Genomic DNA, 13,105 nt, shown 5'->3' on the forward strand with positions numbered 1-13,105 from the left:
ATGAGATGAAAAACCTCTGATGTATCATGAAGATACTCAAGCACAGAAACAGATGCCGTGGCTCAGCGGTGGAGCCGGCTCGTCCTTCAATCAGAGGACCGGCGGCTCGATGACCTCGGCTCCGCCGGTCCATGTCGGCGTGTCCTCGGGGGGGAAAGACACTTAACCGCAAATTGCTCCTGCAGGCTCATCCTGCGGCGTATGAATATGTATGAATGATTAGATGGGCCTGCTGGGCAGGTGAAAGCTTCCATGGTAGCCCCTCCCATCAGTGTGTGAATGATGAGGTGGGAAGACTAGAAACACACTATACAAGCACAGTCCATTTACCATGTACAGTCCATTTATTACCTCTGTCTTCTACACTAACAATTAATGATAACAACAGCCGAATATAAGGGTCATTTTTACAGCTATAGGTATGATTAGATGGTGGAACCTTGCATGGTAGCCACTCCCATGTGGGAATGGGTGAATGATGACATGAGTTAAAGCGCCATGAGTCCATTAACCATTTACAGCCCATTTATTGTCTTCTACACTAACCTTCACACCCAATAATGATAACAACAGAATGTATGGGTCACTTTTACAGCATGGCCCTCCGATACCTGTGGCTATACGTACGGGTCCCATTGCATCATTGATTCATCAGCAGTTTGCCTGTAAGCCATAATCAGTGAGAAGTGGTATCTGTGGCATCATCAAACAGCCAGAAAGGATAATCAATAAGGTCATTCCTCATAACACAAAACAATTAAATAGAAAATAACCTGAAAATGATGGAACAATGGAAAACTCCCACAATCCAAACATAAAAGGCACAACTAGAGAATACACACTGGGTTCATGCCACACCGCTGACCGCAGTGACCTCACACGCCTCACACACATGTTGCAAAAACACACGAGCAAGGACATCGTGAGGGCCGCCAATCGCACAAAGATTCAACACACACACTCACACACGCCTGTCAAGGACACACAGATGCATACACACATGTAAAAGGCTACACACACGCACACACACGTACATGTACACACACCATTATCTCACACAGGGAAAAACGATGTCACTCTCTCACTGTTGTGTCAAGCTTTGTTTGACTCTCCTCCTCCTCCTCCTCCATCATTTATTTTCCTTCTTCTCCTCCTCTCTTGCCTTCCAACTGTGCATCCCTTCATCCCCTGACCCTGTTATCTTCTGAAGCATCTCAAAGAGACGGGGGGAGAGGAGGAGGAGAAAGAAATATCTTCTCCTTTTTCCTTCCATTCTTCTTTCCATCCTTCATTCTTTCTTTTCTTTGTTCTATTCTTTTTTTTCTTCCTTCCATTCTTTTTTCCTTCTTTGAATCTCTTCTTTTTTTCCTTCTTTCCTTTCTTCCATTGTTTTTTCCTTCCTTACATTCTTTTTAACCTTCCTTCCTTCATTTGTTCCATTCTTTTTGTCCTTCTTTCTCTTCCTTCCACACTGTAAGAAAAAAACCCGTAAAAAGAAGGTCAAATGAGTGGCAGCTACGGCTGCCAAACAAAAACCGTAAATTTAAGGTAAAATACCTTACTTCAAATAAAGGACGAAAACCATAAATTTACAGTAATTTTCATTAAAGATTTTGCAGTGAAATACTGTTTTTTTACAGATTTTTCCTGTAATATTACAATCAAACACCTTAATTAAAGTGATATTTCTATAGGTTCTGCAGTGAAATACTGTTATTTTACAGATTTTTCCTTTATTATTACAGTCAAATACCTTCAATAAAGTGATATTTCTAAAGCTTCTGCAGTGAAATACTGTAATTTTACAGATTTTGCCTATATTATTACAGTCAAATACCTTCAATAAAGTCATATTTCTAAAGGTTCTGCAGTGAAATACTGTAATTTTACAGATTTTTCCTATATTATTACAATCAAACACCTTCAATAAAGTGATATTTCTCAAGGTTCTGCAGTGAAATACTGTTATTTTACAGATCTTTCCTATATTATTACAATCAAACACCTTCAATAAAATGATATTTATAAAGGTTTTGCAGTGAAATACTGTGATTTTACAGATTTCTCCTGTACTATTACAAGTGTTCAATTATTATGAAATATAAGCTTTTGAGATTACTGTGAAAAATCTAAATACATTGAAACATCTACAAAACATTCAATGTTTCAATTAAAGTAGGGGTTAGAAACTGAATTACATATAAAGTACACACCAATATTGATTTTAAAACATTTTATTTAATGTACATTTTCAAAATCAACCAATTATTCACTATCAGTTGATAAGTGAAAGCAAAACATACCACAAAAGGTCCATAATTGTGGGCGGCTGTAGCTCAGTGGGGTAAGAGGGCCGTCCTGCAACCCCAAGGTTGTCGGTTCGATCCCGGCTCTCCCCATTAGTTGCAAGTCGAAGTGTCCTTGAGCAAGGCACTGAACCCCCAGTTGCTTCCTGGGCGCATCACTGCAGCCCACTGCTCCTTAATAACTAAGGATGGGTTAAATGCAGAGAACTAATTTCCCCTTGGGGATTAATAAAGTATATTTCTTCTTCATAAATATTTACCAGAAGTGACAGTGCAGATAAAGAACAATCTTCCAAATTTCCAGTAATCAGCCAGATCCTCGGTGCATCTGGGGGGAAGAAGGACAAACAAATTCACTGGAAAGTCCTGAGAAAGTTGGCTTTCATTTCTTCCCATTCCTTTAAACAAACTTAAACTAACTATTTTGAAATTGTCTGTACCAATTGACATTCTGTCAATCTGAACAGTCAGCTTTGAGAATGATAGTAATTAAATGACTACCTATTTAAAGCTGCACGCAGTGCATGTCTTAGCACTTCCATCAGAAACATGTGAATCACGAAAAGAAGAAAGACGTGGATTCACAACAATGGGCACGTTTCACAGATGTATCATAGCAAGGTAAACACACTTGTAGCTAAACAACAACAAAAAAGCTAATTGATACATCTAGATCAAACCAACCACCGATAATTATATTGTGACATGTCTGAGGGTCTTTTCCTCAATGCCCCTTTAGAAATAAAAAAAGGGTAGATGATGATAATGATGACGACATGTCTTTGAAAAGTATGCTAACTCTACGGTGGCCCTGAGAGATCAACACACTGCCACTTAAGAAAACACATGCAAAAAGACAAAACACAGGCAAGTTAAGATTAAACTTTAGCAATTTGACAACACATGTCCAGTATTTAGAAAACATGCATAAATACAGAAACAGAAGTGTTTCCAAAGGACAATGGTGCTGAGCACGGTTTGAACATGTTTGTTGCTGCTAGTTTGAGACTCGTGAAGTTATTGAAGTGACGTCGGCTCCGTATACCATCTGTTTATGTTGGGAACTGACTTTTGCTGCTGCTTTACTCTGCACGTAAAGTGACCGCTGCACGCAACTCATAGGACTTTGCAGAGCGAAAAGCAGAATTCAATCTCATATGACCTCATCTTCAAAATTTAAAAGTTACGTTAACTGTAGCTTGCATAATAACCATATAAGCAATAACTTTATGGTGGTGATAGTAGTACGAGGTATGTTCATTTCAGGTAAGGTAATAGTGGTCTGTTTGGGGATTTTCAAGGAAAGAAGTCTCATGGGAATGCTTGGCTTACTGTAGACTATACGCCTGTATATTTTTTGTCTAATAATGCCTACATGAATATGATGCAGGCTACAGGCTGTCTGTCCACACTGTTAAACCGGATAGTACAGTTTAAAATCTGTCAAATCTCCTCAGAAATAATCAGAATGACTGATATAATTCAGCTTTTCCGCTCTGCAAGGTCCTGCGAGGTGCATGCAGCTCACTTTCCGTGAGTAGAGCAGTAGCATATTGTAGGTCCACAACGTAAACAGATGATACAATACCCGATTTCAATAACTTCATGAGTAACAAACCATAGCAACAGCAAGCCTGTCCAAGTTGTGTTCATCACGATTTAGTGTCCTCTTGAAACACTTTTTCTTAATTTGCAGCGCTTTTCTGTACCGTGTTGTGTCGTCTGAATTTGCAGCGCTTTTTCTAAATGCTGCACATGTGCTGTCAATTTGATGAAGTTGTTTTCTTAATTTGCTTGTGTTTTGTCGATTAGCATGTTTTATTAAGTTGCAGTGCCCTGACCTCTCAGGGCCACCGTATAACTCAAAGGAAGGCCAAGGAAAAGCTCCTCAGTTTTTTTTATGGCCAGTGGAAGAACTGTCTTAAAAAAGTGCTTTGCTCAGATCATTAAAGTACTTGAGAAATCATATCTAATATTAATCACAATGTAAGGTTTTGCAATAGTGGTTCAAATGGACTAATATCTTTTATATATGCTGCAGTGGATACTTACGAGTGATGGACTTTGGGTGTTTCCCCCCGTCAATGTTGTTCCAATCCTTATTGAGCTGAAAAATATAAGAAAGTTTCGTGTAATTAGCTATTATCAGTGTTGAAAAGGGTAATGTGAAAATGAATCAGAAAAAAACTGCCACCACATATTTCGTGCATGCAGAAAGTATTCAGACTTTTTCACTTTTTTCCCATTTTGTTATGTTGCAACCTTATGATAGAATCATTTGAATTAATTTTTACCTCATCAATCTACACTCAATACCCTGCAATAAAAAAGAGAAAACTGAATTATCACATTGACATACATATTCAGACCCTTTACTTGGTACTTAGTTAATGCACCTTTGGCACGGTTAAAGCCTCGTCTCTTCGATAAAACGCGACAAGCTTTACACACCTGGATTTGGGGATGTTCTGCCATTCTTTTCTGCAGATCCTCACACGCTCTGTCAGGTTGGATGGGGACCGTTGGTAAACAGACATTTTCAGATCACTAAAAACAAATCACAAACCTATAAGTGACCATGGAAGGTGAACTCAGTTTTAAGAATCATATCACCAGCATCACCAAGGTGCCTTTTTCCAACTCAGAAACATTTATAAAAATTAGAGGCTTTATTTCCCAGTCTGACTTAGACTAACTCATGCATGCATTTGTTTTGAGCAGGCTTCTTAAATGAACACAACACATTTTTACAGTATGTATGTGTGTATTGTTTCTGTTTAAATGCACATGTTTGCTGTTTTATATTGTTTTTTGTAAGAACAAATCCTATCTCTCTTATGTCTTGTCTGTTTGCTTACCTGTCCCTGAGTGGAATTATGTGCCCCACCATCCAGTGGTATCTTGTCACTCCTGGTTCTTCAGCCTTCTCATGATCTTGCAGGCCATGCACTGCTCAGGGTCCAGTGCTGTGTGCAGTACGGTTCGAAAAAGTGAAGAATACTGTCAATTATATCCATGTCACCCACCCTAAACCACATTCAAGTATGTTTTTCTGGTTGTGAGACAGAATCATGCCAACAAGCTAACGTTACCTGAAGCTAGTTTACTTAACTAGCTAATCAAACTCTTTGTAACAGTCCGTTTATCCACCTATAGCATTATTTAATCCATTATGAACTGTATTGAACACACTAATTAACTGATTTTAATGTAATAACATTACTTTTAAACATGTAAAATGATTAATTTGTTTCCATATGTCTAAATGAAATATGTTTAAACTATGCTAAACAGAAAATTACATAAGGTTGTTTCAGAAAGTAACAGTGAAAATGTTTTCTTACCTGATATCTTCAATAATTTTGCAGGATATCAATTCACGTAACTTTGCTGGTCACCACATCCCGTATGATCCTTCCTCTGTGTCCCAGTCTTTCTTTCTCCGTTGACATCCCACAAGTTAAAATCGCAGGCATATGTAAAATACTTCAGGTAATAATGCAGGTAGGTCAACAGCAGACACTAGCAGACCTGCCGAGTAGCGCCTGCCCCGCTGCGGCTTCCCGCTCAAACAGACGTAATTTCAAATCCGCGGCGCGGACATTTCTCATTGGCCAGTTCTCTGAGTGACAGGCAGATTATCCAATCATGTTCAAAGCAACGTGGGGAGACAGCCAATAGCAATGGTTTTAGCGTGGTAACATAACAAATATAGAAAAAGATGACTTGTTTTGAAAGAAACTAAAGAAATGTCTGTATTTAGTTGTATTTATAGGCTGGTATATTCAATTAACTCTTTCCATTGCAGTGTATGAATACAAATGAAATACTATATGGTAAAGTTGTAATAATACCTATAGGTTAACACAAACACACATAGACACATGGTAGGCTATATATATATATATTTCCACACTTAGTATGTTTTTAAGGCCGGCTGAGAGGGGCGACGGTTGGTCATTCAATTCCTTTGTAGTATACTTACTAGTCTACAGTCAACAGAACTCCAACACATTGATCCATATGAAGCGTTTCCTCTACATTGAGTCTACTCAGAAGTGGTAGATTATTATTTGTATTATTACTATTATTTCCCCGGTTAGCCTCAACACAAGAACACACAAGTAGAGGCCCAGTGTTTAGTGGTTCTTTAATTAAAGAAAATGAAGCACCCAAATATTTAAAAAAAGTTTTAGTGCCAATAGTTTTAGTGCACAATAACCCAAATGAGGACTGATGACGGCAATTGAGATGGAACAATCAACAATAATCACTGCATATATTGCTTATCGCTGGATTGATATCATGGTGACATTCTATTTACATTCAGATGGCCCATAGTATGACCCTCTTGCATTTTAACAAATCCCTGACCTTTCCTTTAGAACCACCAAAATGCCAACTGTGCAAACATGACAATGTCATTTCCCTAACTGTGTTGCAGTGTTATGCGGCAGGTTGGTTTAGAGTTCAGCCTTTGCCCACAGCAACACTCATTTGCCAACATGGCCATTATCCCATACAAGTTGCAACATGTTTTCAAACTTTTAATCGCATGTAGCAAGTCAATCCATTGCGAAGCCATTTCCCCCTCTTCTTGTCTTTATTCTTCTGCATAGCTCAAATCCAGCAGATCCAAGGTGTTGGCCAAAGTAGTTAGGCCATTAGCCATCCTTTATATGGGACAATGTACATTTTAATTGTTCAACTGCTCACTGTAGACAGTGAATGTCTTTAAAGTATTTTAGTTGTCTATGGAAGCAAGGTAGATTCAACAGTAATTGTGCAGTTTGATAATGCACTACAGCATCATCTCCAGGCTAAATTGGCTGAGTATAACTTCGGGATCTCTGCCAATTTGCGTCAAAACGATGAAAAGGCTGATTTAACCCCGCAAATACCATACATTTTTGGAGGCACATTCAAGACTACTTGAGCTCTGCGTCCAGGCTGAAAAGGTTGAATTAAAGGCAGCCAACAACGCTGTTTCTCGGATAAAGAAACTGCTGTCCTCAATTCCCCCGGCTAAATGCAGTCTTTGGCTGAATTACGCATGCCCAAGACAGCATGCACTGCAGCAGCACAAGGCCTACTTTCTTAGGGCTAAACTCCCCCTCTTTCACCGTTGTGTGGATGCCCAAGACTGCATGCACTATAGCAGCACTGGGCCTCAATCACATGGGCAAAGGTTACTGTTTTTGCCGGCTAAAGGACGCCCAAAGTAGCAAGCAACTATGGCAGAATCGGGCCTCCGTCGTTAGGGCAAACCCAGTTAATTTAACCGGCCTGGAAGTGTCCATGTGGGCATAAATCTCTATAATACAGGCCAAACTCACCCTCTATTTTTTACTTGCACAACTTGGAATGTGGAAATCAAATGTTTTTCATAGCAGTCATTTTCAATATTTTGAACAGTAAAGGCCTATTCCAGTTCAATGTAACACAATTAATATCACAGATAGCAAACTGACTCCCTCCCGGATGCATCATAGGCTCCGGATCAGTGGCTAGATGTACAGCCGTATGCACCCATATTCATTCAATTTGGATCCTTCCATAAAGCAGCTCATTTGGCCCGGATCAATTACTTTACATACCGACATATATTTAATATGCATCAATGGGGAAAAAAGAAATGCAATCGGAAATAATATCAAAAACAGTTTATTAAAAGGACATCAAATTATTTCTTGTACATGTATGAATCATATTTATTTATAATTAGTTCGAGACAATATATACACACATACATATGGAGTAAAAACTATAGCTCACATTAGAACACAAGAGCTACAACTAATACAACCATAAATACCGACCACCTAACCCAAATACCACAATTCTCCCAGAGAATAGGTCGCAGTGGCCTCAAGTGAATGGTGGAACTTCCAACTGAGAACTGGTGTGTGTGTATATATATATATATTATATATAAAAATATAAATATATATTTTAATTCTGTTCAGTGTGGGGATGTCGACAGTAGCACGCCTCCTGGAGCTACCCCGGTTTGCTGCCAGGTTGAACCACCTAATGGCATGCTTTAGAATCTGTTCATCAGTGGATGCATGTGTGGCATGATTCTTTCTGACGGCATCTGTAATCACACAAGCAGATACAAAATCTCATGAATCCTCAGTGCAACATAGAGCAGAAATGCAGTCTAAAATCTAGTAGCTGTCTGGCACTTAAGGTGTGCTATGCTATATTTAGAGCCAATATATCATATAACTATTATGTAAAGATATAGTCGAGTAACATTTACCCAAGTAGAGAATAAAGTTGCAATTCAAACATTTTATTTAGCACTGTTAAAAAAAGATCTGGGAAAGATGGTTATTCGTAAGTTTGAACACTACTCAAGACCTCTGGGTGAATCCAAATTGTTTTAATTAAATATGAGTTACTTACGCAGGAGCAAAGTCTTAGATGTCATTTGACAGAATAATTTTTTTCCATTCATTCGAGGATGTTCCACGTTTGGCATCATGTCGTCTGATCGTTGCCAGGGAGGAAATCGAAAAAGTACGATTAATATTTGATACTTTACAGAATGTTTGAAAAAACATTTCCATCAAACATGGTATTGTCTAGTGTTAATTACATACAATAGATTTTAATCAGCTTTGCGTGAGATTCTTAAAACAAAAAAACTCACCACTCATTAGAATGTTGACGGGATCTTTGAGCCGTTGCTCAAAAAGGTCCACTTCCTCCATTGTGGTACACGGAAACGGAACCGGGTCTCTCACCTCTGTAATTGTCTCCAGCATGCCTAGGATTTGAACTGGAACAGCTATATAAAAAAACCATTAGAAAAAGTTAAAAAATGTAACGATTAAGAGATTTTACATAAAATATGGAAATATCAAGTTTTATACAATTTAATTAATGCAATCATAATAATCATATTCACTTGGATTCAATGTGACAGTGTGTATTGCATGTCTTGTATCCAATTAACAATTGTTAACATTTGAAAAAATTAAATGATTAAAAGGTTCAATTTGAATCCCATAGCCGTTTGAGGTGTTGCTCACCACAGCAGGCAATGGTGTCTGAACCACACCACACCCCTCGCCAGGTGGGCGTGTCCCCCTGGCGTGTTCGCTGTCCTGCTGGTTATGGAGTACATGGAATAGTTAGGAGGAGGCAATGATTGGAGGGACAACTGTCCCGCTAGTGGTTGGACCCCTGTTTTGTGGGGGGAATTTTCATTTTCACTGTCTCCATCCGAGTCTCCATAGAAATGGCTAGAAAGAGATAGAAAAAAACTAATTGGTCATACTATAAAAATGAATGACAGACGCTTTATTTTATTAAGGTAAAAGTGTTCTAAAGAATAAAATGTATACACATTTACTCACACCGGCATTGGCTTCCTCTTTTTAGGAATTGCCTCCTCTTCTGACTGGAGATCTGATGTGTCTCAAGACATATTTCCACCAAGTAATTATCTAAAAATTAAGTCACATAAACACAATGAAAAGTACAGAATTATAAACAGAACAATGTGATTAAAATGTTGTTTCCAACATATATAACAAAGTGATTTTTATATCCGTTTAAAACGGCCAATTAATACAATATTAATATAATACCGCATGATCCAATTACTCTGACGTCACGTGTCTGCCAGTCTGGTCCAGGTTGTTCGGCGCTTCTGACAGCCTTGTCCACCCTTTCGTCCCTCGGATAATTCGGCCAAAACGGTAGTAGTAGTGCCACAAAGCTGGTATAGCTTTGTGGCACTACTGCTACCGTTTTGTTAGTCAAGAATTCTATGAAGTGGAACATCCTGAATTACAGAGGAAAGAAACAAACAGTGTCACTTGTCACAGAAATATAACCTTCTGTTCCAAGAACTTTGAAAAATAATATTTTGCAACTATTAAAGTTCTTAATAACCAGGAGTATGAAAATGTGTGTTTGACAACACGAGGTATACCGTAAAAAAAAGAGATTAAACGGCAATAATAGGCGTGTTATACACATTGAAGAGAAGAAACTTTACTGAACAGTCAAAGTTGTATTCAGTTTCCCATCAATCACAGTGATGTAGTCAAAACATCTTGACGGACCCTCCGTCTAATGGTGGAGCTGGAGACAGGCCCATTCTTTCTGTTCATTTTATCTAAAACAAACCAAAATACAAACAATGTTTGAAATGCATCTATTCTTTCAGGAAATATACAATATCTATTTGTTCTCAATTGTATTAATTTGTAGTGCTTATATAGCATGTCAAGTCATTTTTATAAAAACACTGTTACGGATGCGTGGTGTGGAGGACCCAAACGCAGCAGGAGTTTCACGAAAAACTGAGTTTATTCTCAGTGCAGGAACACGGACAACACCACACGGGAACGAAAAAAGACGATCTGACACCAGACAAACAGAAGGACACAGATTAAATACACAGGGGAACGAGACACAGGTGGAAACAATCAGGGCGTGGCTGGAAACAATCAGGAAAGAAACAGACAAGCACAGGGAGGGAAGAGCAGGGAAACAGGAAACGAGACAGGGACTTCAACATAAAACACACAGATCCTAACAAACACTACGCTATTAAGATAGTATTTTAATGAATTAATACAAATCTGGTCATTATAAAGTTAAACAGGTTATACGGTTCCCTCTCAGATGTGTCTTTAAGTTGCTGTGAAAACATTTCCTTCCAAAGAATGTGTGCTTACCTGAATTGTAGAGATGGCGATCAACAGTGTTGTCACTTCTGTACAACTGTGAGGATGACATTGCAAATTCTAAGTTACGTGTTGAGAACTCAATACATGCAGAATTAAATTAAAACAGGTCTGTGCTGGCGCCGCTATTAGCTCGTGAGCTAGCGCTATTAGCTCGCGAGCTAGCGCTCGTTATTAGCTCGCGGGCTAGCGGTTAGCTCGCTCAGCTTCCATCGCGCACCCTTGGGTTGGAGCTTAAGTAACCTAACCACTGACAATTCAGCGCTAGCTGCAGAAGATAGCTCCATGAGAACCACACCTGGTAGTTAGCTGGACCAGCCCTGGCAGAGGGGACACGTGCAGTAGCAACATCAGCTTATACACCATCACCAACTGTGTGTGATTAAATACGATTTTCTCTTTTAAAACCGGGATGTTACGGTAATAACTTATTTACGTTGGAGTCTAACAATACCTCAAACTTCACAAAGCAATGTTAGCGGCAGCCAAAAGAGGAGGGAACTCTTAAGAAAACGAGCCATAATTCGACAGTAGCAACACAATTCAACTCTTACCTAACTCGTACTTCTGGCGCAAAGAGCTGCAGTTTTGAAAATACCAGTTTGAAAAGTCGAAGGGCAACAACTTGGAGCATCCACCGCAGTTACAACGCTGTCTGATGGTGCGCGGATCCGGTGGCATGACCAAACCGAGTGCGACAGGAGGGCGGATAGGATCAACTGCTATCTGGGATGCTTCGCACTCCGCTCGTGGTGGTCATTGCCATTGTGACGGTCTTATTTCTAGTTGACACTAAATCCTATATGGCAAGTTTCTGCTGCACTGCTCTCTTGAGGTTGAAACTTTCAAGCATGTTACATGCATTTAGCTGGCGCTTTTATCCAAAAGCGACTTACAGTTAGAAGTTAGATGTCTCGCTCCGGGACACCGACACTGGACAAATACTCACGGTCGCCCTATAATGCTCCTATAAAGAACAAGTATCAAAACCTATTATTTCTTCTACTTTGTACTCTTAAAAAAATGCAATATGTTTAATGTAATGACAAAAGTTAGCTACATTTAGATTCAGATTTACAGAGTTTGAATGTAAAAGTACACATTAATATAAATATAATATGATCTGCCTTAAAATTACAAAGAAAATCGTTAAATTGTTAGTATGGACATAAACCTTCATATAAGGAGCTCCACCTTTAATTACAGGTAATAATTGTTGTTTTACATGAATTTGTATGTCATTTAAGAAAACGGTAAAAATACTGTATTAATAATAGTCATTTTTCTTTACAAAAATGGGAAAAAAATGTTATTTTGTATTATGAGCATAAAACTTAAATTAACAGTTGGGTTGTTAATTTAAAGATAATGTCTGTAATTTCACAGAGTTTTGTATGTAATTTAAAAAGAAAGAAAAATACTGTAAATATTTAGAGTTATTTTCCGTAAAATTAGGATCTTTTTTTACATTGTTTTTTCCCTTTTTCCTTCCTTCCTTCAATTCTTTTTTCCTTCTTTCCTTCCTTCCTTCCATTCTTTTTTTTCCTTACTTCCTATCATTTATTTTTTCCTTCCGTCCTTCCATTATTATTTTCCCCTTCCTTCCTTCCTTTCTTCATCACTTCCTTCCTTCCTTACAGTCTTTTTCCTTCCATTCTTTTTTTCCTTCCTTCCTTCCTTCTCTCCTTCCTTCCTTCCTTCCTTCCATCATTCCTTCCTTTATCTCCAACAACTAATCATAAACTCATCAATTAAGTCAGCCGCTTTCCTTCCTTCCTTCCCTTTCGGCGTAACAAAACACTTTGTGGATCCGCTTCACACCAATTTTGGGGTTTAATTCTGCTGTGTACTAAAACCCACGTGCGGTACGGGACACGCACACGCAAGCACAACAACAACAACAACACACACAGGGTGAGCCAGTGGTGTGACAGGCGTATGAAATTCAAGGCTTTTGATTGGACGATCTTTTCTTTAGTCGGGAGCTGTTTGAAGAGGACAATCAGGGAATCTGTGTTTACGTCCGAGAGATAAGGACACAGGCGGAGAGAGACGGCAGGTCTCTGGCATCCCTCCTCTTCCTCCTGCAAG

The 13,105-nt window shown here is 38.8% G+C and overlaps 3 long non-coding RNA genes across 8 annotated transcripts; all 3 read right to left on the bottom strand.

Moving 5' to 3' along the window:
• Positions 1-1,368: 1,368 nt before the first annotated feature.
• LOC130188868 (uncharacterized) lies at positions 1,369-6,490 on the bottom strand. Of its 3 annotated transcripts, XR_008830666.1 has the most exons (8): positions 5,651-6,490; positions 5,165-5,272; positions 4,758-4,853; positions 4,601-4,623; positions 4,359-4,413; positions 2,567-2,634; positions 2,304-2,488; positions 1,369-1,471 (listed from the first exon to the last, which is right to left on the bottom strand). It is a non-coding gene; the product is annotated as an uncharacterized LOC130188868 (long non-coding RNA). The 3 variants fall into 3 exon arrangements; XR_008830665.1 differs by having other exon boundaries at positions 1,370-1,471; positions 2,304-2,634; XR_008830667.1 differs by lacking the exon at positions 4,601-4,623 and having other exon boundaries at positions 1,370-1,471; positions 2,304-2,634.
• A 1,792-nt stretch (positions 6,491-8,282) lies between these two features.
• LOC130188871 (uncharacterized) lies at positions 8,283-10,023 on the bottom strand. Of its 3 annotated transcripts, none has more exons than XR_008830671.1 (6): positions 9,908-10,023; positions 9,674-9,763; positions 9,347-9,421; positions 8,965-9,102; positions 8,718-8,801; positions 8,283-8,403 (listed from the first exon to the last, which is right to left on the bottom strand). It is a non-coding gene; the product is annotated as an uncharacterized LOC130188871 (long non-coding RNA). The 3 variants fall into 3 exon arrangements; XR_008830669.1 differs by having other exon boundaries at positions 9,347-9,559; XR_008830670.1 differs by having other exon boundaries at positions 9,347-9,559; positions 9,924-9,991.
• Positions 10,024-10,075: 52 nt separating this feature from the next.
• Positions 10,076-12,155, bottom strand: LOC130188873 (uncharacterized). Of its 2 annotated transcripts, XR_008830673.1 has the most exons (4): positions 11,569-12,154; positions 11,006-11,051; positions 10,255-10,440; positions 10,076-10,104 (listed from the first exon to the last, which is right to left on the bottom strand). It is a non-coding gene; the product is annotated as an uncharacterized LOC130188873 (long non-coding RNA). The 2 variants fall into 2 exon arrangements; XR_008830672.1 differs by lacking the exon at positions 10,076-10,104 and having other exon boundaries at positions 10,160-10,440; positions 11,569-12,155.
• Positions 12,156-13,105: the final 950 nt, after the last annotated feature.

This window comes from Pseudoliparis swirei, chromosome 23 (genome assembly GCF_029220125.1).
Source record: "Pseudoliparis swirei isolate HS2019 ecotype Mariana Trench chromosome 23, NWPU_hadal_v1, whole genome shotgun sequence".
NCBI classification, from domain to species: Eukaryota; Metazoa; Chordata; class Actinopteri; order Perciformes; family Liparidae; genus Pseudoliparis; species Pseudoliparis swirei.